The sequence below is a fragment of the Rattus norvegicus genome, chromosome 19, assembly GCF_021556685.1.
Source record: "Rattus norvegicus strain SHRSP/BbbUtx chromosome 19, alternate assembly SHRSP_T2T, whole genome shotgun sequence".
NCBI classification, from domain to species: Eukaryota; Metazoa; Chordata; class Mammalia; order Rodentia; family Muridae; genus Rattus; species Rattus norvegicus.
In genome coordinates, this window is record NC_141552.1 from 41,860,353 (window position 1) to 41,887,584 (window position 27,232).

Sequence of the window (27,232 nt, forward strand, 5' to 3'; positions counted from 1 at the left end):
CATATTCATCAAAGGAAAAATCCACCAAGATGAACTCTCAATCCTAAATATCTATGCCCCAAATACAAGGGCACCTACATACGTAAAAGAAACCTTACTAAAGCTCAAAACACACATTGCACCTCACACAATAATAGTGGGAGATTTCAACACACCACTCTCATCAATGGACAGATCATGGAAACAGAAATTAAACAGTGATGTCGACAGACTAAGAGAAGTCATGAGCCAAATGGACTTAACGGATATTTATAGAACATTCTATCCTAAAGCAAAAGGATATACCTTCTTCTCAGCTCCTCATGGTACTTTCTCCAAAATTGACCATATAATTGGTCAAAAAACGGGCCTCAACAGGTACAGAAAGATAGAAATAATCCCATGCGTGCTATCGGACCACCACGGCCTAAAACTGGTCTTCAATAACAATAAGGGAAGAATGCCCACATATAAGTGGAAATTGAACAATGCTCTACTCAATGATAACCTGGTCAAGGAAGAAATAAAGAAAGAAATTAAAAACATTTTAGAATTTAATGAAAATGAAGATACAACATACCCAAACTTATGGGACACAATGAAAGCTGTGCTAAGAGGAAAACTCATAGCGCTGAGTGCCTGCAGAAAGAAACAGGAAAGAGCATATGTCAGCAGCTTGACAGCACACCTAAAAGCTCTAGAACAAAAAGAAGCAAATACACCCAGGAGGAGTAGAAGGCAGGAAATAATCAAACTCAGAGCTGAAATCAACCAAGTAGAAACAAAAAGGACCATAGAAAGAATCAACAGAACCAAAAGTTGGTTCTTTGAGAAAATCAACAAGATAGATAAACCCTTAGCCAGACTAACGAGAGGACACAGAGAGTGCATCCAAATGAACAAAATCAGAAATGAAAAGGGAGACATAACTACAGATTCAGAGGAAATTCAAAAAATCATCAGATATTACTATAAAAACCTATATTCAACAAAATTTGAAAATCTTCAGGAAATGGACAATTTCCTAGACAGATACCAGGTATCGAAGTTAAATCAGGAACAGATAAACCAGTTAAACAACCCCATAACTCCTAAGGAAATAGAAGCAGTCATTAAAGGTCTCCCAACCAAAAAGAGCCCAGGTCCAGACGGGTTTAGTGCAGAATTCTATCAAACCTTCATAGAAGACCTCATACCAATATTATCCAAACTATTCCACAAAATTGAAACAGATGGAGCACTACCGAATTCCTTCTACGAAGCCACAATTACTCTTATACCTAAACCACACAAAGACACAACAAAGAAAGAGAACTTCAGACCAATTTCCCTTATGAATATCGACGCAAAAATACTCAATAAAATTCTGGCAAACCGAATTCAAGAGCACATCAAAACAATCATCCACCATGATCAAGTAGGCTTCATCCCAGGCATGCAGGGATGGTTTAATATACGGAAAACCATCAACGTGATCCATTATATAAACAAACTGAAAGAACAAAACCACATGATCATTTCATTAGATGCTGAGAAAGCATTTGACAAAATTCAACACCCCTTCATGATAAAAGTCCTGGAAAGAATAGGAATTCAAGGCCCATACCTAAACATAGTAAAAGCCATATACAGCAAACCAGTTGCTAACATTAAACTAAATGGAGAGAAACTTGAAGCAATCCCACTAAAATCAGGGACTAGACAAGGCTGCCCACTCTCTCCCTACTTATTCAATATAGTTCTTGAAGTTCTAGCCAGAGCAATCAGACAACAAAAGGAGATCAAGGGGATACAGATCGGAAAAGAAGAGGTCAAAATATCACTATTTGCAGATGACATGATAGTATATTTAAGTGATCCCAAAAGTTCCACCAGAGAACTACTAAAGCTGATAAACAACTTCAGCAAAGTGGCTGGGTATAAAATTAACTCAAATAAATCAGTTGCCTTCCTCTATACAAAAGAGAAACAAGCCGAGAAAGAAATTAGGGAAACGACACCCTTCATAATAGACCCAAATAATATAAAGTACCTCGGTGTGACTTTAACCAAGCAAGTAAAAGATCTGTACAATAAGAACTTCAAGACACTGAGGAAAGAAATTGAAGAAGACCTCAGAAGATGGAAAGATCTCCCATGCTCATGGATTGGCAGGATTAATATAGTAAAAATGGCCATTTTACCAAAAGCAATCTACAGATTCAATGCAATCCCCATCAAAATACCAATCCAATTCTTCAAAGAGTTAGACAGAACAATTTGCAAATTCATCTGGAATAACAAAAAACCCAGGATAGCTAAAGCTATCCTCAACAATAAAAGGACTTCAGGGGGAATCACTATCCCTGAACTCAAGCAGTATTACAGAGCAATAGTGATAAAAACTGCATGGTATTGGTACAGAGACAGACAGATAGACCAATGGAATAGAATTGAAGACCCAGAAATGAACCCACACACCTATGGTCACTTGATTTTTGACAAAGGAGCCAAAACCATCAAATGGAAAAAAGATAGCATTTTCAGCAAATGGTGCTGGTTCAACTGGAGGGCAACATGTAGAAGAATGCAAATCGATCCATCCTTATCACCCTGTACAAAGCTTAAGTCCAAGTGGATCAAGGACCTCCACATCAAACCAGACACACTCAAACTAATAGAAGAAAAACTAGGGAAGCATCTGGAACACATAGGCACTGGAAAAAATTTCCTGAACAAAACACCAATGGCTTATGCTCTAAGATCAAGAATCGACAAATGGGATCTCATAAAACTGCAAAGCTTCTGTAAGGCAAAGGACACTGTGGTTAGGACAAAACAGCAACCAACAGATTGGGAAAAGATCTTTACCAATCCTACAACAGATAGAGGCCTTATATCCAAAATATACAAAGAACTCAAGAAGTTAGACCGCAGGGAAACAAATAACCCTATTAAAAAATGGGGTTCAGAGCTAAACAAAGAATTCACAGCTGAGGAATGCCGAATGGCTGAGAAACACCTAAAGAAATGTTCGACATCTTTAGTCATAAGGGAAATGCAAATCAAAACAACCCTGAGATTTCACCTCACACCAGTGAGAATGGCTAAGATCAAAAACTCAGGGGACAGCAGATGCTGGCGAGGATGTGGAGAAACAGGAACACTCCTCCATTGTTGGTGGGATTGCAGACTGGTAAAACCATTCTGGAAATCAGTCTGGAGGTTCCTCAGAAAATTGGACATTGAACTGCCTGAGGATCCAGCTATACCTCTCTTGGGTATATACCCAAAAGATGCCTCAACATATAAAAGAGACACGTGCTCCACTATGTTCATCGCAGCCTTATTTATAATAGCCAGAAGTTGGAAAGAACCCAGATGCCCTTCAACAGAGGAATGGATACAGAAAATGTGGTACATCTACACAATGGAATATTACTCAGCTATCAAAAACAACGAGTTTATGAAATTCGTAGGCAAATGGTTGGAACTGGAAAATATCATCCTGAGTGAGCTAACCCAATCACAGAAAGACATACATGGTATGCACTCATTGATAAGTGGCTATTAGCCCAAATGCTTGAATTACCCTAGATCCCTAGAACAAACGAAACTCAAAACGGATGATCAAAATGTGAATGCTTCACTACTTCTTTAAATGAGGAAAAAGAATACCCTTGGCAGGGAAGGGAGAGGCAAAGATTAAAACAGAGACTGAAGGAACACCCATTCAGAGCCTGCCCCACATGTGGCCCATACATATACAGCCACCCAATTAGACAAGATGGATGAAGCAAAGAAGTGCAGACCGACAGGAGCCGGATGTAGATCGCTCCTGAGAGACACAGCCAGAATACAGCAAATACAGAGGCGAATGCCAGCAGCAAACCACTGAACTGAGAATAGGTCCCCTGTTGAAGGAATCAGAGAAAGAACTGGAAGAGCTTGAAGGGGCTCGAGACCCCAAAAGTACAACAGTGCCAAGCAACCAGAGCTTCCAGGGACTAAGCCACTACCTAAATACTATACATGGACTGACCCTGGACTCTGACCCCATAGGTAGCAATGAATATCCTAGTAAGAGCACCAGTGGAAGGGGAAGCCCTGGGTCCTGCTAAGACTGAACCCCCAGTGAACTAGTCTATGGGGGGAGGGCGGCAATGGGGGGAGGGTTGGGAGGGGAACACCCATAAGGAAAGGGAGGGGGAGGGGGATGTTTGCCCGGAAACCGGGAAAGGGAATAACACTCGAAATGTATATAAGAAATACTCAAGTTAATAAAAAAAAATAATAATAATCTGATGGGTACTTATACACATTTTGATCTGGGTGTATGTGTTTTTATTTATTTTGTGCAGATACGGAAGTCTGGAATTGCTAGGGTGTTTGTTTATGTGTAACTAAAAACATTCAAACTGGACATGCTATTTACATTACAGTCAAAAATATAAGAGTTTTTCTGATTTGTCAAGTCCTTACCAACATTTACTGTCAATCTTCCTGGTTAGAACCACTCTACTGGGTATGGGATGGGATGCCATGCTTTAATTTCCTTTTCCCTACTGACAAGAGATGTTGAGGACTGTCCCATGTGCTAATCACTCTTTCAAATACCCACTTGTCCATTGTTTGTTGGGTTTCCTAACTTTGTTTTATTTGGGGACTGTAATAGCTGTGTGTGTATATGAAATATACATCCTTTATTAGAGCTGTGATTTGTAAACATTTTCTCCCTTTCTCTGGCCTGCCTATTCATTTTCATAATGATGACTCTGGAAGCATAAAATGTATTGAAATTTGATGAGGTTCAATCTATTAAATTTTTATACTATGGAAAATTAAGCTTTTTATTGTCATAGCTAATAAATCTTTGCCTTGTCCAATCCCTTCACGATTTCCTCCTATATTTTCTTTCAAAAGTCTTTGAACTTCTCATCTCCATCTGTGATTCACTTTGAGTGTCTGCAGGAGGGAGTCTGGGTCTATATTTTCACATGCCCCAGCACTGTCTATTGAAAAGTCTTTGAATTTACCTTTATCTCTGATTCACTTTGAGTGTCTGTACGGCTGGGAGTTTAGTCTATACTTGGTTTATATTTTCACATGTCTCAGCATTATCTGCTGAAAAGAGACTGTCTTTTTATTTCATTGAATTGTAATAATTCCTTTGAAAAAATATCAATTTGACCATAAACATTATAATTTACATCCATGCCCTGGATTTTTCTATGTCTATTCTTATGCTACTACGATGCCATCGTAATGAAATTTCAAATTATAAAGTTCCATTTTGTTACTTTTTTTGTTTGGCCCTTATCACTTATCCCTGATACTCTGATTTTTTTAGCAAGCAAACACCTTCAAGGCTTCAGTAGTGCGCCATTTTTATGCCATGTTATTCATACAACAGAAAAGGTTGGGCTGATACACACTTGTCGACCAATATTTGGGAGGGAAAGCAGAAGAGGCAGGAGTTAAAGGTTCTTCTTCGCTGCATAGCAAGTTAGAGGTTAGCCAGGGCAACTAATCTCAAAAATAAAAAATAAAAACAGACAAGGAAAACGAGGTGGTTTTGAGTCACCCTAACAGATTAGTGACTTCAGGGATGGAAGAATACATAAAGTACTAGGTATGAGCAGAAGAAATTTGACCTCATAAGAACATACTGTCAAGCAGTACCATTTATTTGAGCAGACTGTGGAAGTATTTCTGGCAAACACATGAATAAAAACAACTAAGACAGAAATATCTCCACTCACTGATGTTGATTGTTAATGTCTCGTCTTTGTCATGGCATGGAGATGTTTTCCATATTTTGCTCATGATCACATTGCAAAATAATAAACTGCCTGAGAAATCTTTGTTGTAAGTACCAATTAATCCATCAAAACAAGTTAAAATAGCTGAGCAAACTGCCGTGATTGCTAAGAAGATGCAGTGGTACGTCCCTGGTAAATATGTCTCATTTATGTTTGCTTGATATGTTTTCAAGGAAATATGCTAAGGAGGCCACAAAAATATGTGATAAAATTGGCCTGGTTCTCTTTACTTGATAGATAATATTAGATCTTACCACTTGCTTATGAATTTATTGTCCAATGAATCTTTAATGGCTTTTTTTATGTATGGGTAAAACAAAATGAACATCACAACCTCAGGAGCTCAGAAATGGACAACTAAAACCAGCAGAGCGCTTTTTGCAATCAAACCCATACTGATGGCTCTTGGGTAGAGCCTACATTTCAGATACTCCTATGAGCAGTCTGCACAATGCTGTTCCTATAATCGAAGTCAGCTTAGAGTTGTGGAGAATCTTCTAGCTATCTTTCCTGTCGGAAGGAAATCTCCCACATAACCACGCACTAAACTTTTCTATGCTGGGCTTCACCATTCATTGTGACAGATGATGGGAGACTTCCTTCTGCACGAAGCTCCGAGGCAGATCATGAAATGAGACTTTCTCAGTAAGCCCCGCCATTTTCTGTTCATGAGATAGAAAGTTTATCCCAGCACCAAATCACCCTTTGACTAGATTCAACCGGCCCGCTCTGTTCATCACTCAGGTGTCAACCAGAGTGGCACAACCCTCTCCCCCTTAAATCACAGCGGGTAACACATCACTGCTGTGTGTTCACATGAAAGATGCTTGCATCAGGGGACACTCTTCATGGATAACTCTGAAAAATGTTCTTAAGGTCCTTATCCAGGATAAAGAGGAGTGCACACCTTAGGAAGTCAGGCTACTGGTATTTTCACAGGGTCTGTATAGTCTCTCTAGCAGTGAGATCAACTAAGTGACCAATTTAACAGGTCTCGAAACCAATGGGCAAAGGTATCTGGCCCATAAAATAAACCTTTACACAACCTCCAAAGAAACAAGGTTACTCATTACCTCCACACTCGCTGGTGGGCCTTGTATGCTCAGTAGCAAGAACGGCAGCAACAATAATAACATCAATTTTCACTGCTTACATTTACTGGTAAACTGTCTAACTCCCCGAGGAATTTCTAAATCCATGACTAATCTAGCGCTTGCCACATTAGAGCTACTTAGGAGCAATTAATTTTTTCTTTGATAATAGGCCAACCATAATAGAGAAAGCCAGGCATAAAACAATGTTAGACCAGCCATGTTTCCTTCATCTATGCAAAGAGAAACACATGAGCTTAGCTGGCAACTTCTGACAGCACTGCGGAAAAACTGCTTTTAAATTTTAGCCTGTTCATGAATCATCTGAGATCTCTAAAAAGATTCAGGAGCAGGAAAGCTGGGCTAGAAACTGAGCCTCTGTGTTTAACAACTTTTGAAATAAAGCCAATTCTGCTAGTTTCTTAGCTGGGAACTGAACCCAGACCCTCTACAGGAGTGGTTCTTAACCACTGCGCCATCCTTCCACCATCCTGAGACAGCCAATCTGAGGACTAAATGTACCCATGATTTTCAGTGAGGTGCATTATTGGGGAAAAAACCCACATCTCTGCATGTGCTAAAATATCAAGGCCAAGTATATTTTCCATTCTCCAGTATTTTATTTTAAATTCAGGTTGTTTAGAACCTAAAATAGCCAATGAGAGTGTGAGTTTAAGAGAAGAGTGGGGAGGGCATAGAACAAGTTCAAAAAGGTTAAAGGGCAAATATCCCGCCCTTCTTGATGATACATTCCAAAGGGGCAGTCATTCATGTTATACTTCAAAGTAGGTCACAGAAGAAGGGAAAGCATGCTGGAGCCGGAGATGAGGGAGGACACAGAACATGTTCAGAGAGGTTAAAGAACAAATTCAGAAAACTTCATGTGACCCATCCGTACAGGAAAATGGAGTTCTGGGAAGTTGCTAAGAAAGGAAGAGGGGGAAATGGTTGTAATGTAAACTCAGAGCAAAAGGAGAGATAGGAAAGGAGGAAGGCAACAGTTTGGACTTGAGGTTAAGTTAAAGAAGCGACCATCCATATTGAAAACCACAAGGGGGCTATGCTGGGAAGAAAGACTAGCCACAAACAGGAACGGAGATGGAGTGGGGAGCAAGATAAGGATTCTAAAAATAAACAAAACAAAATAAAACTGGAGAAGGTGGGAGGTCTAGGAATGGTAGGGTGGGCTCATAGCAAAGAAGCCTAGGAGAAATAGATACAGTTGTGTCTGCTTGGACCCACACACCAGGCACACCTGTTGTGGTGTCTGCCTCCCCCGCACCTTCACCTGTGTATTCAGCACACAGGTGGATGTAGACTCTGAGATCCCCTTTGCCCTCACTCTCAGGTCACCTGGCACACCTGTATTCACTCTTCGCCCTGCCTTCATCCAAGGGCACCCTATCCATTTATCTCTTCGCTCTCCAAACATCCTAAACTCCAATTTTATCTCATATAAAGTCTCAAAAACAGGATCAGAGTTTAGTCCACTGTAGTAACTTAAACCTTAACGATGACTGGGGTAAAACCAGGAGAGGAATTCTCGCTGATCGTTAAAAATACAGTGTAGGAGCTCCAGAATATATTGGAAACAAAGGTAGAAATTTGGTGGTCTTTGAAGAATTTACTCAGCCAACAAATATTTGCAACGGTTTATTATACTAAGTGATTAATAATCTGTTGAGCAAGAAAGATAATTGTCTGTGGTGCATGAAATTCCTTAGAGAGAAAATGCTTGTTTAAAAAGCAAACATGTGGCACATCTGTAATCCTAACAAGTTGAATGCTACAGCAGGAGGACAGCGATTCAAGGCCAGCCTCAGTTGACAGCAAGACCTTGTGTCAAAACACACAGACACAGATGTGTACACACACACACACACACACACACACACACACACACACACACAGCTGTCAAAGACAAACCTTGACACCACAGGGCTGGCAGTGAGATGTAGCATCGGCGATTCAGGTCAGTGTTGAAAGCAGCTGATGGGGATCAGCACTAAGAGAGGCTGATGGGGGTTGGTCCTGATAGCAGCCGACTGGGGCTGCTGCCTGTGGCAGCCATAGATTACAGAAAAAAAAAAAGCAAGCACACATACACACATGCACACAGAGTTGTTGAAGCAAAAGCAGGCTCCAATAGCTTCATACATACAAATACATGCGTGCATCAGACAGACATATACGTATTCACACACTGAGTGAATGGAGCAAAGTTCTAACGGGAAGGATCCAAGCATTTCACACACATACCTATGCATGTGTATGTGCATGCACATGTACATATATACACATATACATGCAGTTGGTAGACGGAGCAGGCTCAAACACATACTTTTTCTTCCAAACCTTATAGATCCCAGCAAAATCTTCCTACAATTACAATGTGATTACATTCTACTTTTCTTTTAGTGAAAGACTATGAAAAAACAGTATGTTCCTTAATACTTCATGTGAAAAAAAAGACATGTAAAACACAAAAAGGAAACAAATTATTTCCAAGAACCACATATTCATTATAGATTAACAAAGTGGGAGCAAGCAAGGTAGTTTTCTCCGCCAGTCTTTCCTACTGACAGGCAGCAATTTTTGGTTACAAAGAAAGGATCAATCATTTTATTATTTATCTTAAAAGCAATCTAGTAAAAGTCTTAAAAACTCATAAATCTAAACTTTTATATAAAAAATCAGTCACGGTCCTATCTACTTTAAATCCCAGAATGCATGTCTACTCTTCAACAATTGTTATTAAACCATATGAGGAATCCAAAGACAAAAATGGGCATAAGAAATCAATCATCACCAGTCCAGCCCCAGTGAGAGTCACATCAGCCAGGGCCGCCATTGTTCTTGTTCCCTGACCATAAAAACGTCCCTGGCTTAACTAATAAGAGAGTACCTTTCTGAACATCAAATTATTCCCTTAGAGTGGCTACATCAGAGTCAATGGTAAAAACATCTCAGCCTAGCTTCACTAACAATTTTATTTTTCCAAATGCTTTCTAAGGGTGGTGGTCATTGCTGACAGTCTGCGTTTTTAAGTTCCTTCCAAGAACACTTATTGAATCATTAATCTGCTCCAGCAGCAATGGCTGAAAGAGATCGAGCACTACTATTGTGAATGCCAGAGGTACTGCCTAGCGAGAGACTGGAAGCCCTCTTAGAGAGCTCATACAATTCTTAGATTAAGAGGGATGTGAAGGCAACAAACAGAGCAGAGCTTCACAATAGCATGAAGTCCTCAGGACATGTAGTCCTTGGGGCCATGCCTTCCAAGACATACCCATCTCAGGAGTTCTAAAACCAGTTGTTCCTCCTGCATGGCCCTTGGCACGCAAGTGTGCGTGTGTGTGTGTGTGTGTGTGTGTGTGTGTGTGTGTGTGATATCACCCAGATTTGAAACATTAAAGTTTACCTAGATGCTAATGATTCTCAATGATATTTACAGTCTACACTTCTCCATAAAAACCACAGAACCCTGTATCTTAACTGCCTATTCATCCTCTCTGTGCGTCTTTTAAGTACCTGAGGGAAAGTATGTCCACACAGAAGCACTGTTAACTACCCAGATCTTCCCACAGACTTCCTTATCTCATCTACTCAAGGATACTTTTGGAGCTGATCAGAACAAAATCTTAGATTCATATTTACTTTCTCTCTCCTCATACCTCTCACCTGACCCATCAACAAATACTGTCTTACACATATATTATTAATGCCACCATTTCTTTCCACCTCCACTGCCACCACCCCAGTCCAAGTCTGTGTCATTTCTTATGTTAATTATAACAGTGACTTCGAAGCTGATGCCCCTGTTTTCAAACTCCATCTTTTCTGGATTTGGCACATGACCTTAGACCATATCATGTCACTATTCAAAATCCTAGATTCCCTTTATTTCACCTATGCTAGATGCTAAGTCCTCTCAATGCTTGTAACCTCCATCAAATTTGGATGAAATTGGTCTGTCCTAGAATGCAACCTAAGATTTTCACACATGAAATAATTTTCTAAAATGTGTCCCACTGTACTTAGAAAGAAACCAATACAGACCTGTTTAGCAAGGATAATGGGCGTCTCTCTCTTTTAGATACTTTCTAAATGATGATGTCAGAGCAGCTGGAGGAACAAGATTCTTTTTTTGTTTAGACTTTTCCTCATAAATTATAGTTCAATGTCTTGCAAGGGATACTGTGAGTCCATTTGTGTAGCTCCCAGGATCTCTGCCTTATTTAGGAACCAAAAGAATTGCAAGGTAATCAACCAGAACCAAGATTTAAGGATGGGAAAAAGCCTACTTCAGCTGACAGCATTCAAAAAGCATTACTTAAGACAATCTCAGCGAATTTTCAGCTATTTATTTCTTCTTACCCTTTTTCAACCCCAAAGCACAAAGTCCTTTACTGCTAAGCCACAAATATTTACTGCCCACCTCAGGCTAAACCACACATTACCTTTCTACTCTGAGTATGAAGGAGAAGGGGAGAGGAGAGACAGAATTCAGATGGAAAGAAAATATGTAGACCAGGTCTTCATACAAGAGAGCTCATCAAGCACCCAAAGAACTGCATGTGGGCTAAATGGAACACTCATAGAACATGACCCACATGCTAAACATGTGGTGGGGGGATAGAGTCAATGATCCTTGATGTGTGTGTGTGTGTGTGTGTGTGTGTGTGTGTGTGTGTGTGTGTGTGACTGCATTTTTAGAACATGTCCCACATGCTGAACATGCAGGGTAGGGGGACCGTTACTGTAATATAGGTAGTTGGAGTCAAAAAAAAGAAAGGGTCATTGCCAATCAAACATTAGATTTAATTGCATGTTTATCTCTGCTGTCTGTGTGGATAGCTAACAGATTTCAAGGAGAAGCTGGACATATAGTGTGAATGTCTATCATATTGATCCAGGTTTATTATAACTCATCTATTTATAAAATAGAATTGAAAATTTTCAAAATTTTAAAGTAGAAAATCTGAGACAAATACAAAATCAGACAGGACCCCCAAGCAATACATTGACATGTATATGTGTACATATATGTATATATGCATATACTTTATGGCTTGTTCTAGGAATATACATTAAAATCAATTCAGTTTGAAAGAGAAAATTAGGTTGGCTGTTAGCAAGATTAACTGCAGAATACAGAGAGGCATTCAACAAACACATATAACACCAAACCTTTGGTGAAGGTTAGCGATGAACTATTTATGAAAATACTACTTAGCTGCTGGGACAGACTGCTAGCTAGCCTGCTTCCCTGAAGACACCACCTCCTGAGGCATCCCAGGATATCTGCTGCACTCGGGGCATCTGACACCACAGCCTAAGACATCCCAGAACATCCTCTGTACACAGGATAGCTGACAGAACAGCCTGAAGGCCTCCCAGGGGATCTACTGCAACCAAGGTAACAGAGCAGCAGCTTCTCTGACCTCCCAGTTGTAAGGCCCCACAGGAAGGCTGTTATAGACAGGGTCGGAGGCCTACCAAGAGACCTGAAGCAACCCAAGAACAAAAGAGGCAGACTCCAGATAGAGTCACCCAGACAAGCAAACACCATGGATAACCAAATGGCAAGGGGAAAGCACAAGACCATAATCAACAGAAGCCAATTTACTTTGGCATCATCAGAACACAGTTTTCCCACCACAGCAAGCCCTGGATACACCAACACATCTGAAAATCAGGAATCTGACCTAAAATCCTATCTCATGAATATAGTAGAGTCCTTTAAGGAGAATATAAATAGCTCACTGAAAAATACAGGAAAACAGGTAGAAGCCCTTCAAGAGGAAAAACAAATAAATCCCTTAAAGAAATACAGAAAAACACAATGAAACAGGTGAAGGAATTGAATAAAGTGGCCCAAGACCTAAAAGTGGACATAGAAACAATAAAGAAAACACAAATAGAGGCAAACCTGGAAATGGAAAACCTAGTAAAGAGGTCAGGAACTACACATGTAAAGGTCATCAACAGAATACAAGAGTTAGAAGAGAGAATCTCAGATGTAAAAGGTACTATAGAAGAGATTGACACAATGGTCAAAGAAAATTCAAAACATAAAAAAAAAACTCCTAATCCAAAACAACCAGGAAATTCAGGACACAATGAAAAGACCAACTCTAAGAATAATTGGAATAGAGGAGAATGGAGATTCCCAGCTCAAAGGATCTGAAAATGTCTTCAACAAAATTATAGAAAACTGCCCAACCTAAAGAAGGAGATGGTCATAAAGGTACAAGAAGCCTACAGAACATCAAACAAATGGGACCAGAAAAGAAAACCCTCTCATCACATAACAATCAAAAGACTAAATGCACAGAACAAAGAAAGAATATTAAAAGTTGCAAAGGAAAAAGCCAAGTAGCATTCAAAGGCAGACCTATCAGATTACACCAGACTTCTCAATAGAGACATTAAAAGCCAGAAGAGCCTGGTCAGAGGTCATGCAGACTCTAAGAGAACACAAATGCCAGGCCAGGCTACTATACACAGCAAAACTCTCAATCAACATAGATAGAGAAACCAAAATATTCCAGGACAAAACTAAATTTAAACAGTATCTATCTCCCAATCCAGCCATACAGAGGATCCTAAGGAAACTCCAACACAAGGAAGGTACCTACAACAAAGCAAAGACAAGATATTAAGCATCTCACAACAAAACCAAAAGGAGAGAACCACAAGCACATAAAGATACCTACAAAAACAAACATAACAGGAACCAACAGTCATCTGTCTTTAATATCTCTCAATATTAATGGACTCAACTCACCTATCAAAGGGCATAGGCTTACAGATTGTATAAGCAAACAAGATCCAGCATTCTGCTGCATGCAGAAAGACACTTCAATACAAAGACAGACACTATCTCAGAGTAAAAGGATGAAAAAATGTCTTCCAAGCAAATGGTTAAAAGAAACAAGCTGGAGTTGATATCCTAATACACAATAAAATAGACTTTCAACCAAACGCTATCAAATGTGATGAGAACAAACACTTCATATTCATCAAAGGAAAAAAATCCATGAAAAGAAAGTCTCCATTCTGAACATAAAATGCAAGGACACCCACATTCATAAAAGAAATGTTACTAAGGCTCAAAACACACATTGAACCCCACACAATAATAGTGAGAGACTTCAACAACCAACTCTCACCAATGGACAGGTCATTGAAGCAGAAACTAAGCAGAGACACAGAGAAACTAGCAGAAGTTCTGAAACAAATGGATTTAACAGATATGTAAACAACATTTCATCCTAAAACAAAAGAATATACCTTCTTCTCAGCATTTCATGGTTCCTTCTCCAAAACTGACCATATAATCAGTCACAAAACAGGCCTCAACTGATACAAAAAGATTGAAATAATCCCATGCATCCTATCAGATTGCCATGGCCTAAAGCTGGTCTTCAATAACAACAAAAAAGACAGGAGGTTCACATATAGGTGGAAACTGAACAACTCTCTACTCAATGATAATTTGGTCAGGGAAAAAATAAATTAATTAATTAAAGACTTCCTGAAACTTATAAAATTTTTGACATATCATACCCAAATTTATGAAACACAATGAAATCAGTGTTAAGAGGAAAATTCATAGTACTACATAGCACTGGTAAAGAAACTAGAGAGATCTTACACTAGGAAGTTAACCACACACCTGAGAACTCTGAAACAAAAAGAATCAAATACACCCAAGAGGAGCAGACAACAGGAAATAGTCAAACTCAGGGCTGAAGTCAACCAAATAGGAACAAAGAGAATAATGCAAAGAATCAACAAAATCAAAAGCTGGTATTCAACAAGATAGATAGACCTTTAGCCGAAGGCACAAAGACAGTATCCAAATTAACAAAATGAGAATTGAAAAGGGACACTTAACAACAGAAACAGAGGAAATTAAAAAAAATCATCAGATCCTACTACAAAAACCTATATTCAACAAAACTGGAAACTCTACATGAAGTGGATGGTTTTCTAGACAAATACCACATATCAAAGTTAAACCAAGAGCAGATAAACTATCTAAAGAGTCTCATATCCCTGAGGATATAAAATTAGTCATTAACAACCTCCCATTTGAAAAAAGCCCAGGGTCAGATTGTTTTAGTGCAGAATTCTACCAGATCTTCAAAGAAGAGCTAATACCAATATTCCTCAAACTATTCCATAAAATAGAAACAGAAGGAACACTACCTAATTTATTCTATGAAGCCACAATTACTCTGATACCAACTGCACAAGGACCTAACCAGAAACGAGAACTTCAAACCAATCTCTCTTATGAATATTGATGTAAAAATACTCAATAAAATTCTTGTAAACCAAATCTTTTTTTTTTCTTTTCTTTTTTTCGGAGCTGGGGACCGAACCCAGGGCCTTGAGCTTGCTAGGCAAGTGCTCTACCACTGAGCTAAATCCCCAACCCCTCAACCAAATCTAAGAACACATCAAAACCATTATTCACCACAATCAAGTAGGTTTCATCCCAGGGATGCAAGGTTGGTTCAATATACAAAAATTCATAAATGTAATCCACTATGTAAACAAACTCAAAGAAAAAAATCACATGATCATCTCTTAGATGCAGAAAAAGCATTTGACAAAATACAACACCCCTTCATGTTAAAAGTATGGAGAGATCAGAAATTCAAGGCCCATACCTAAAAATAATAAAAGCAATTTACTGCAAACCAACAGCCAATATCAAATTAAATGGAGAGATACTTGAAGCAATCCCACTAAAATCAAGGACAAGACAAGGATGTCCACTCTCCCCATATCTATTCAATATAGTACTCAGTGCTAGCTGGAAAAATAAACAACAAAAAGAGATCAAGAAGATACAGTTTGGCAAAGAAGAAATAAAGGTATCACTATTTGCAGATGATATGATAGTATTCATAAGCAACCCCAAAAGTTCTACCAGAGAACTTCTCCAGCTGATACACAACTTCAGCAAAGTTACTAGATATAAAATTAACTCATATAAATCAGTAGCCTTCCTTTATATCAATGACAAAAAGGCTGAGAAAGAAATTAGGGAAACAACTCCATTCACAATAGTCACAAAAAATATAAAATATCTTGGGGTAACTCTAACCAAACAAGTGAAAGATCTGTATGACAATAACTTCAAGTGTTTCAAGAAAGAAATAGAAGACCTCAGAATGTGGAGAGATCCCCCCTGCTCATGGATTGGCAGAATTAACATAGCAAAAAATGGCCATCCTACTGAAGGAAATCTACAGACTAAATGCAATTCCCATCAAAATCCCAACACAATTCTTCAATGACATGGAAAGAGCAATTACAAATTCATCTGGCAAGACAAAAAACCCAGAATAGGGAAAACAATTCTTAACAATTAAGGGAACCGGCTGGGGGAATCACCATCCCTGACCTCAAGCTCTACTACAGAGCAATAGTGATAAAAACTGCATGGTGTTGGTACATAGATAGACACATTGATCAATAGAATAGAATTGAAGACACTGAAATAAAACCACATGCTTACGCATATTTGATCTTTGACAAAGAAGCCAAAAATGTACAATAGAAAAAAGAAAACATCTTTAATAAATGGTGCTGGTCTAACTGGTTGTCTGTATGTAGAAAAATGAAAATAGATCCATATTTGTCACCTTGCACAAAGCTCAAGTCCAAGTGGATCAAGGACCTCAACATAAAACCAGGTATACTGGACTTATTTAATAGAAGAGAAAGTGGGAAAGAACCTTGAACTCATTGGCACAGGGGGAAATTTCCTAAACAGAACTCGAATGGCTCATACTCTAAGATCAAGATTTGATAAATGGGACCTCATGAAACTGGAAAGCTTCTGTAAGGCAAAGGACATAGTCAATAAGACAAATCAGCAACCTACAGATTGGGAAAAATTCTTCACTAACCCCACATCCGATAGAGGGTTAATATCCAAAATATATAAAGAACTCAAGAAGCTAATCACCAAATAAACCAAACAACCCAATCAAAAAATGGGGTATAGAACTAAACAGAGAATTCACAACAGAGGAATCTCGAATGGCTGAGAAGCACCTAAAGAAATGTTCAAAGTTCTTAGTGATCAGAGAAATGCAAATCAAAATGACCCTGAGATTCCACCTCACACCAGTCAGAATGGCTAAGATCAAAACCTCAGGTGACAGCAAATGCTGGCGAGGATGTGGAGAAAGAGGAACACTCCTCCATTGCTGATGGGATTGCAAACTGGTATAACCACTCTGGAAATCAATCTGGAGGTTCCTCAGAAAAGTGGAAATAGATCCACCTAAAGACCCAGCAATATCACACTTGGGAATATACCAAAAGATGTCCCACCAGGTGACAAGGGCATGTGTTTCACTATGTTCATAGTGGCCTTGTTTGTGACAGCCAGAAGCTGGAAACAACCCAGATGTCTCCCGACAGAAGAATGGATACAGAAAATATGGTTCATTTACACAATGGAATACTACTCTGCTTTAAGAACAAGGACATCCTGAGTTTTGCAGGCAAATGGATGAACTAGAAAATATCATCCTGAGTGAGGTAACTCAGACCCTAAAGGACTTGTACAATATGTACTCACTAATAAGTGGATATTAACCAAAGAAAAAAGTATAGAATACCCAAGATACAGTCCGTAGAACTCAAAAAGTTCAACAAGATGAAGGGCTCAGGTGAGGACACCTCAGTCCCATTTGGCAGGGAGAAGAAAACAGTCACAAGGTGGCAGGTGGAAAGGACCTGAGAGGGAAAGGGAATGTGGGGAGGGGAAGATGGTCTGTTATTGGGTGGAGGAAAAGGACTGAATCCCTGAGGGCCAGCGGAAAGAATGGAAACAAGCAACCTCAGGAGGTAGGAGGTTGGGGGGACCCTCCAGAATATACCAGAGACCTGTGAAGTGAAAGACTCTCAGGACTCAAAGGGAGGGACCCTAGATGAAATGCTCCACAGTGGGGATAGGGAACTTGTAGAGCCCACCTCCAGCAGGAAGACAGGGCATCAAGTGAGGTATGGTGTTGCCATCCCACAGTCAAATACTCTGACCCATAATTGGTCCTGTCTGAAAGACCTACAGGGACAAAAATGAAGAAGACCCTGAAGAAAAGGAGGTCCAGCAACATGCCCAAATGGGAGGTCCCAAGGTCTGACACTATTACTGAGGCTATGAAGCACTCACAGAAAGGGACCTATCAGGACTGCTCTCCAAAAGACCCAAAGAGCAGCTGAAAGAGTCATATGCAAATATTTGCGCCCAACCAATGGACAGAAGCTGCTGACCCCTGTGGTTGGATTAGGGAAAAGCTGGAAGAAGCTGAGGAGGGCCAGATGTTTCAATTAACCTGGACCCCTGAGATCTCTCAGACACTGGACAACCAACTAGGCAGTATGCACCAGCTAATATGAGGCCCCCAACACATATACAGCAGAGGACTTCTGGGTCTGGGTTCAGTCAGAGAAGATGCATCTAACCCTCAAGAGACTGGAGGCCCCAGGGTGTTTAGAGGTCTGGTGGGGGGGACAGGGGAGGTGCAGACATCCTCGTGGAGACAGGGAGCAGATTGTGAGAAGGCATGTTTTGTAGCTACTGACCTCCATTCTGGTTGGTAGGAGTTATCACCTATGATCTCTTCAGTCTGACTCCTACCTCCCTACTAGACCCTTTAACTTTGGCTGAGCATATGCCTACTCCAAATAGTGGCATTCTCTACCATCAAGAGTAAGTCTTCATTGACAAGTTACTAAGATCTGGCCTATGGAGTACAAGGAATATGATGATTGCATCTTCCAGAAAATGCACTAAAAGGAAAGAGCTCTCTTCACTTTCTCTCCTCCTCCTTGTTATCTGAGACAGAAACGACACAGCTACAGCTGCATTAGGTGTCTTGGAGATGAAATGATCTTAGACTGGATGAGAGCTATGATAGTACCAAATCTAGATAAAGCCTTTTAAAAAAAGCAATTTGGGGCTGAGGAAATGGCTGAGTGTATAAGAACAGTGCTTTTGCAAGCCTGAGCACCTGAGTTCGAATCCCCAGCACCCATGTAAAAAGCTAGGCATGGCTGTCTGGTTCCATGAAAGACACTGTCTCAAGACAATAGTGTTGAAAGCATTAGAGAAAGCTTTCTCTCACCTCTGCATGTGTACCTTATCACACATGCATGAACACGTGTGTGTGCTTGTGCATACACAGACATACACAGAGTTAATTTACGAATGCATGAACATGTGTGTGTGCATACACACACATACACAGACACACAGAGAGAGAGAGAGAGCAAGAGAGAGAGAGAGAGAGAGAGCGAGCGAGCAAGAGAGAGAGAGAGAGAGAGTTAATTTACACAAGCATCTGTCCACCTCAGGAATTTCCCTGAGAGAGAAGAACTTATTTCCATCTTGCTTAAACTACTACTTTCTCATTTTCCATCAAGTGCAACATCAAGCACAAAGTCCACAGTGATCCATGAAATATATAAATGCATTCATTTCTTTCTATCCCCAACAGTCATCTGGGGTCACTCAGTAAAATTTGGTTTATAAAATGTTCTCGAAAAAAAAAAAGTATATGAAGCCTTCCATTGCCAGGACGGTTGTTTTTGGATTACTTGTCTATTGCATGATCATTTTCAATTGAAATTCAGCTGTGCCAAAAACATTAAAGTTGAGTATCTTAGAAATCCAAACAGAAAGCTCCAGTCTGCTATGTGTGCCATGTGTGGCCATGTGTGGCCGTGGCTGCTTTCCTGTTCTGCTCTATGTCTTCTGTTTGTTTTCAAAGAGAAGCACACTGCTACCCTTCAAATTCAGATTCTTTGTCTCCCAAATAATCCACAAATTAAATCATGATCTACTGTGCATGCCTTGAGAGGTGCTCCTGACATGATGATGATGATGATGATGATGATGATGATGGTGATGGTGGTGGTGGTGGTGGTGATGATGACGACGACAACAACGATGATGATAATGCATGTTTATCACCTTGCAAAAAGCTCAAATCCAAGTGGATCAAGATACACTGAATCTAATAGAAGAGAAAGTAGGAAAGGGCCTCAAACACATTGGCACAGGGGAACTTTTCCTGAACAGAACACCAGTAGCTCAGGCTCTAAGATCCAGTAGATAGACAGGACCCCCAGTAGAGAGATGGGGTTACCAACACACCTTCAAAATTTTTGACCCAGAATTGTTCCTGTATAACAGAAATGCAGGGACAAAAATGGAGCAGAGACTGAAGAAAAGGTCATCCAGTGAGCAGCATAACTTGGGTTGCAACCCATGGACGGGCACCGAACCCTGACACTTTCACTGGTGCTATGTTGTGCTTGCAGACAGGAACCTAACATGGCTGTCCTCTGAGAGGCTCTACTAGCAATTGACCGAGACAGATGCAGACACTTACAGCCAACTATTGAATTGAGGTTAGGGTCCCCTATGGGAGAGTTAGGAGAAGGATTGAAGGAGCTGAAGGGGATTACAACCCCATTGGAAGACAACAGTTTCAACTAACCTGGACCCCTGGGAGCTCCCAAAGAGTAAGCCACCAATCCAAAAGCATACTAGGGCTGGTCTGTGGCTCCAGGCACATGTGCAGCAGAGGACTGCCTTGTCTGGCCTCAGTGGGTGAGGATGTGACTAATCCTGTAGAGACTTGATGCCCCAGGGAAGGAAGATGCCCAGGGTGGGAGGAGAGCAGAGGCAAAGGGTCAAAGGGGAGGGGAAAGGGGGTAAAGAACTCTGGAAGGACAGACCAAAAGGGAGCAACATTTGCAATGTAGATAAATAAAATTAACTTTAAAATTTTTTAAATGCTAAAAAATTAGGAAAGAAAGAAAGAAAGAAAGAAAGAAAGAAAGAAAGAAAGAAAGAAAGAAAGAAAGAAAGAAAGAAAGAAAGAAAGAAAATAAATGCCCTATAGGCTTGCCTTCGGCCTGATCTTAAGGGGACATTTTCTTAATTGAGGTTCTCTCTTAAGAGACATTAGCTTATGTCAAGTTGACATAAAACCATCCAGAACAAATTTTAAAAGAAAAAAAAAGAAAGATTGAAAAAATAGAAACAATAGAATTTGGAAAAGATGTAGAATTCTGTAAGAAAATTGTCTAGACAACATTGAATCCAACTCTACCACTCTATAGACAACAAGGTCAAGAAGACCTAAAGCTACTAAACTAAGCCCAATGCATTTGATTCCAAATGCAGACTACATCAGAGTTCCTACAGAGCTCTCCATGGCCATGTATACAAAAATGAGAGCAGACATCAGCCCAGCATCCAGAAAGGACAACAAAGCTTCCTCCCTGGAAAACAACGAGAGGCACAGAAGCTAGCCACAAATACTGATGTAGAGCTGGGCACCCCGCTGGTCATTTGTAGACATATGCATTTCTGATGTGGCACGAAAAGTGCGAGTTCACACTATTTTTTTTGCATAGGAGCCTAATTACAACATCCTTCCTTCGTTGTTAGACTCAATTGCCCAATAATTAACCTTGGCATATGCTGCCCGATCTTTCTTCCAATGAAATGTGCAAGAATTATTGTTTAATTAGGTTCTATAATTGAAACAAATGAAAAATGAGCCAAGGACTCAGAGAGTCAGCAAAGCTGTGATTTGTTTGCGCCTTTTTGCTTAAAAATGTATCATTGTTCTCCAAAATACTATTTAAGTATGTCCCTTGAAATGAGATCTGCATTTCCCGAAGTATGACTAGGCTGTTCATCAGAAGACAAATATGTGGAATAGAAAGGCAAAAACAAAACTACAAACTCTTAAGATGGGGACCCATTGCTATAGATTTAAGCAGAGCAGAGAGCTTGTCAGAGAACGGGAATGACCCAAGTTGTCCTGGGTACACAGCTTCTCAATTGCTGCCTTCACTTTCCTCTCTTCATATTCGGATCAGCACAGAGCAACCGATTGCTATGCCCATTTTTGCCTCTAAGTCCCCATATATGTCTTTGGCTTTTTCTCCACTTAGATTTTCTTCTCAAAGATTCTGATGTCATTCCACTCACTACAGACTTCAGGCACCCGGCTTGCCTTTCTACGGAGTCTTAGATTAGTTCATGTTTGACCTTTCGGTTCTGTCACTTATGTGTCTATAAGCAAGCGCACTCCTGTTTTCCCATTTGCCAGTTATCAGCTTCCTCTCTAGCGGCTAAGCCCTGCTGCCAATTAGCATAAGAGTCTTAAAAAGGGCAGATAATTCCATGACAATTTACTTTATTCCTTTAAGGGAGGAAAGGACCAGTTGATCTTTTAATGAAATGGAAACATGGGTTCTTTTCTTCACCAGTAAACAACAAGAAACTTTGGCTACTGATGTTCCTGCCTTTACTGTCAGCCGCTATGGCCACATGTATTAGCACTCCTATTTTAGGATTAAAAATAAGGCAAAATGCAATAAATAAATGAGCTTCTGAAAACTTCAGGAAGTGAGATAGCGCAGAGGCTGCATGCCTGGAGTTGACAGAAGATATTTATCTTTAAGCTTCAGTCTCTTAACCCACAGAGCTTAACTGTAGTAAGTACTTACCCTGAATGACAAAGCAGCCGGATGACATTAAGTTTGCTTGTTATGACTAAGCTGCAGGCTTGTGCATGGGCTTTGTTAAACACCTACTTTTAAAACCAGCCATCAGTGAGCAAAGGCTTACCTATTTCCTCAGTCTGTGGTTCATTCTGGTCTAGGTCTATAATAACAAAGTCAAGTGGGATGTTTAAACAGCCAATTATGTCGAGTCACAATTCTATCGGAGCAATGAAAGAAATTTTGAGAGCTTGAATTTTCTACAGGAATTTATATCTTCAACACAGACTATGTAATTTTAGCCCCTGTTCTGAAGAGGTAGGCAGTGAAATGACTCGCCTGATTGTCTCCTCAAGCATGCTTTTAAGAGAGCATCTTTATGGATACCAAGCCCTCTCCTGCAGTGTCCTTCCTACTCAGGACCCTGGTGCTGACATGATTCCTACTGGGGAAGAAATGAAGCAGTTGTATTCTGGAAGTTCACCAGTCAAAACTCGGGGCAAGCTTCTCCTCAGTCGCTCAGCAGAATGTAAATTGTAAAAACATGAATTTTGTCTCCCATCGATTCTGCACCTAATTTCTGACATGCAACGGGTACTGAGCAAACAGTTATTCAGTTAGTGAAACAAATGAACAAAGGACCAGCGACTGCTCTGGTCTCCTCGGCAGGCTCCAGCTTTCCAAAGTCCTTCCTTAGTAGAACTCAAATTAATGAGACCAGAAGTCTTGCCTGGTTTCCAAGGCGATCGTTTCCCTTACTGTGATTCTGTGAAGACCATTGCCCTGAGCTATAAGGCTGTGATTGAAGCCTTCCCCTATTGTTCCCTCCTTGCGTCAGACAAATCCTGATTTTCATCCATAGCTTGATTTGGATGATATCTCACCAGACTCTTTTTGCCTACTAACTTGGACTTTTTATTTACCTCTAATTTTTTTTACATGGAAAATGTTTTTGGTGAAAGACACAAAAGTCAGCAAGTTTATATATACAATAAAACATTTGAAGAATTTTCTGCTAGAAATTTTATTCCTCAGCATTTTTTTTCCATACAACATCTACACTTCATTGAATGGTACTAATGATTAATAACCGGGCAGCTATACTTCCACTCTTTTATGTCTACAAATTCTATCAAATGTAAGAAGAGTGTAGTGAAGACCAATTTGTAGCTAAGAAAATTGACAGAAAGTCGGGAATGGGAATGGTACAGAGTAGTTCTTGATAATCTATTGAATCTGCTATTTTGCTTCCAGCTTAAAAAAAGAAACCAGGATCTCACATGTAGCCAAGGCTGACCTTGGATTTATAATCCTCCTGTCTCAGCCTCTTGAGTGCTTGGACACCACACTAGAACTGACTACCTCATGAGGAGCTTAGGGACCCAGGATACCAGAGGTCAGCTGGTACTTGTTTCTTAGTATTGTTCATGTAAAGTGCAGGTTGATTGCTTACACCTGGTTTCTATTATTCTGTTGGGCAATCTGTTTTGGGGCCTTATCATGAATACTATTTTAAGATATGAGGAAAGAAGTTTATACAAGACATCTACCCACTAGGACTCCAGCATCCCTGAGAGCTCAGCTTTCAAATGTAATGATGGATCATAAGCTAAGGAGGAAACAAGTCCTATGTGACTGAGGGAGGATGCTGGTGGCAGAACCAGATAATCCTGTGCCTCTCCAAGAGATTATCCTCTTCCCCTTGTAATACCGCGTCACTTCACCTCTTGTGATGCCCCCGCCAGCGGGGACCCAGTTATTCGTGGGGGCCGCGGGGGACCCATATTTGCGGGAGAACAGGCGAGAAAGAGGAGCGAGACCAAGCAGTGTCCTTGTTAAGGTCTGTTTATTGAGAGGAGTGTACAGCATTTAAAGCTCTGAAGCAGGAATTAAAGCTTAGGGTGGCGGGGAGAGAACTGGGAAGTGCCCAAGGACATAAGGTGAATCTCTAAACTGCAAGAGTCTTCATAGACAGTGAGGCAACAGTCTTCCAGGAACCTGTTCTTTGAAAAGGTCAAGCCCTTCTCAGGAATCTGCTCAGGGCAGGGCTCTAGCTTTGCCTAGTCCGGCAGTCCGGTCCCCAACATTGTGAATCTAGAATGAGTGGACCATGAAAAACACAGTTATCATTCAGGCCTTTGAAACTGACAGTTGACACACAACAATTTTTTTATTCACTCTCCTGGAACATATTTATCATAGATCATGTAAACCAACCTGTCAAATCGACCATGGTGCCTCTTGGTGAAACACATGGCCTCCATAAGCTATGATACCCTAGCATCCTGTTTCCGTATGGAGTATATTCACAACTATGGCTTCTAAATATCTAGTCTGAATCCTGTTTAAAAAAAAATTGGGGAAACTTTAGTGTGACTTTGCCAATCAAGTTATACCCTTATAAAATTTTAAAGATCTGAATTAGAAGAGATTAAAGACCTTGGCTATTAGGGAATGGAAACCAATGGGATGTTAGAGACATGAGTGGATTTATCACAGGTCAACTAGCAAGATTATAAAGGCTAAGAAGTGGTACGAAGTGTCACCCACCAGTTGGAGAACCAGAACTTCCTCTCATGTAGCTGTGGCAAGGTTTAGCAGAGTGGGGCACTGTCCTCTCTCCTCTACCCTTTTCTTCTGTCCACAGACACCAGATATGAATAATACCCTCATGGCAGTGGGCAGGTAGTTTCTCTTCCCTGTGCTGATGGAAATGCAAGTCTTTTCTGTAAACACTCACAATGTTTATTTGGATATCTCTCAAGTCACATTGACATAATAATTAATAGCCCAATGATTTATTAGACTTTTTCTTAGTAATTGTAAAGCCTTTAAAATTTTCTCAACAAATTTGTCTGGAAAATTAGAATAATAATTAAAAATGTATAGCTGTTTGGGATTGAATAATAAAGGCTATGTTGAGCACCAGTGTGCGCCTGATGAATAGTGGCAGTTGCTATCCTGTCCTCAAATCATCCATTACACTGTCCTTTCTTCCTCTTCTTATGGAAGAAGACGATGAGTCAAAGTCACCTATGTTTCATTGTAGACACCTCTGGGTAAACTATTAGCAGACATCATTTGACAATGCCCCTCCTACATAAAGAAGTGTGAAGTCCTACTAGAGTCCATACTAAGAAAACCTAGGGCAGGGTCACACCTGTACCCTGGAGGCTCAGGGAACGAGACTACTGCAAGGTTGAGGCCAGCGTGACTTGCAAGCTGTGCGTAAGAGTGTGTGGTGGGACATTACTCCAAAACAAAATGAGAAAAACGAAAGCGCACTGGCTCAGAGAAAAAGCCTACTTTTTTTCATGTCCAGCCCTTGACAAGATGACCAAAATCTGATTGTATTTAAGGCCCAATCATGAGTTGGAACCCACAGTCATTTTCAGTAAGCCATGTCCAGCCATGGCTCCAAGCAGGAAGCCTTGCCATCACCACTGCAATTCACGGTGCAGGGGAAAGGCGTGGGCTGTACGAACGTTTAAGTCTGACATCTTCTTGGAAACCGCATAGGTCACTTTTGCTCACACCTCATTAGCCAGGCCCACTCATATGGTCACACTTTGCTTCTAGGAGGGTAGAAAACTTCAGTCTCTAAGTGGCTATTTATACCCACTAGAAAAGCCTATACCCAGTTAGAAAGCCTCCGTGTTTAGAAAATCTGCAAACAACTCAGGCTGTTGCCAATACTATAGGTTGCTCTCACACCAGCTGACAGCAAGGTCCCATTTTTAAAGACAACACCAACACAACTCATTGAACATGGAAAGGGTGAGCTGGTGCCTACATAGAGCCTTGCCACCTCCCTCGCCCCCATATGCTGGCATCTTTGGTACAAGGAGGTACTCTGCACAATAGCAAAAGAAAAATGGGAATATCAAGCCAGCCATAAACCTTTGGTCTTCAATGCTGTCCTGCCTGCAAGATATGCTGTGGCAATCATGACATAAAAACCTGTGAAGTAACAACCAAAATCTGATTGTATTTAAGGCCCAATTTATGAGATGAAACCCACAACAGACACTGGTTGGGTGACCAAGAGGCACAGACTAGATAGCTCAGAGAGCCAGGATACAGTGTAGAGATAAGTGAGTGCTAATGATATTCTGTTATAGTCATAGATTTCTGCTCTGTTCAGTCAACATCCCTGAATTCCATCTTCCTCATTATTTGAGACTTTGATAAGATCGCCTTAATATATTTTTGAAAGTTTACAGTGTACTAAGTTTCCATACACTCCTCAAATGTCCCTCAATTCTAGCTGTCTCTCCCTGCATTCTCCCCCTCAATCCTACTTCCCCTCCTCATTCTCCCAATCCTCCTGTCCCTGCCCATCTTCCACCACCCCTGTCTACTTATGAACTCTATTCTATTTTCTATTTCCCCCCTGAGGGAGATCAATGTGTGCTCCCTGGTCCCTTCCTCAGTACCTAATCTCACTGGGTCCATGGTTCGTTTCTGGTTATCATTTATTTAACAGCTAGTATCCAGATATAAGTGTATAGACACCATACTTGTCTTTCTGCATCTAGATTACCTTACTCAGGATTTTTTTTTTTTTGGTAGTTCCATTTGCCTGCAAATTTCATGATTTCATTTTTTAACAGCTGGGTAACACTCCATTTTGTAAATGGGTTATAGAGTCATCCGTGGATGGACATCTGCTTACAATTTCTGGCTATGATAAATAGTGGAGCAGTGAACAGTTGAGCAAGCGTCCTTGTGGTAGGATGACATGTCCTTTGGGTATATGTCCAAAAGTGGTACAGCTGGACCTGGAGGTAGATTGATTCA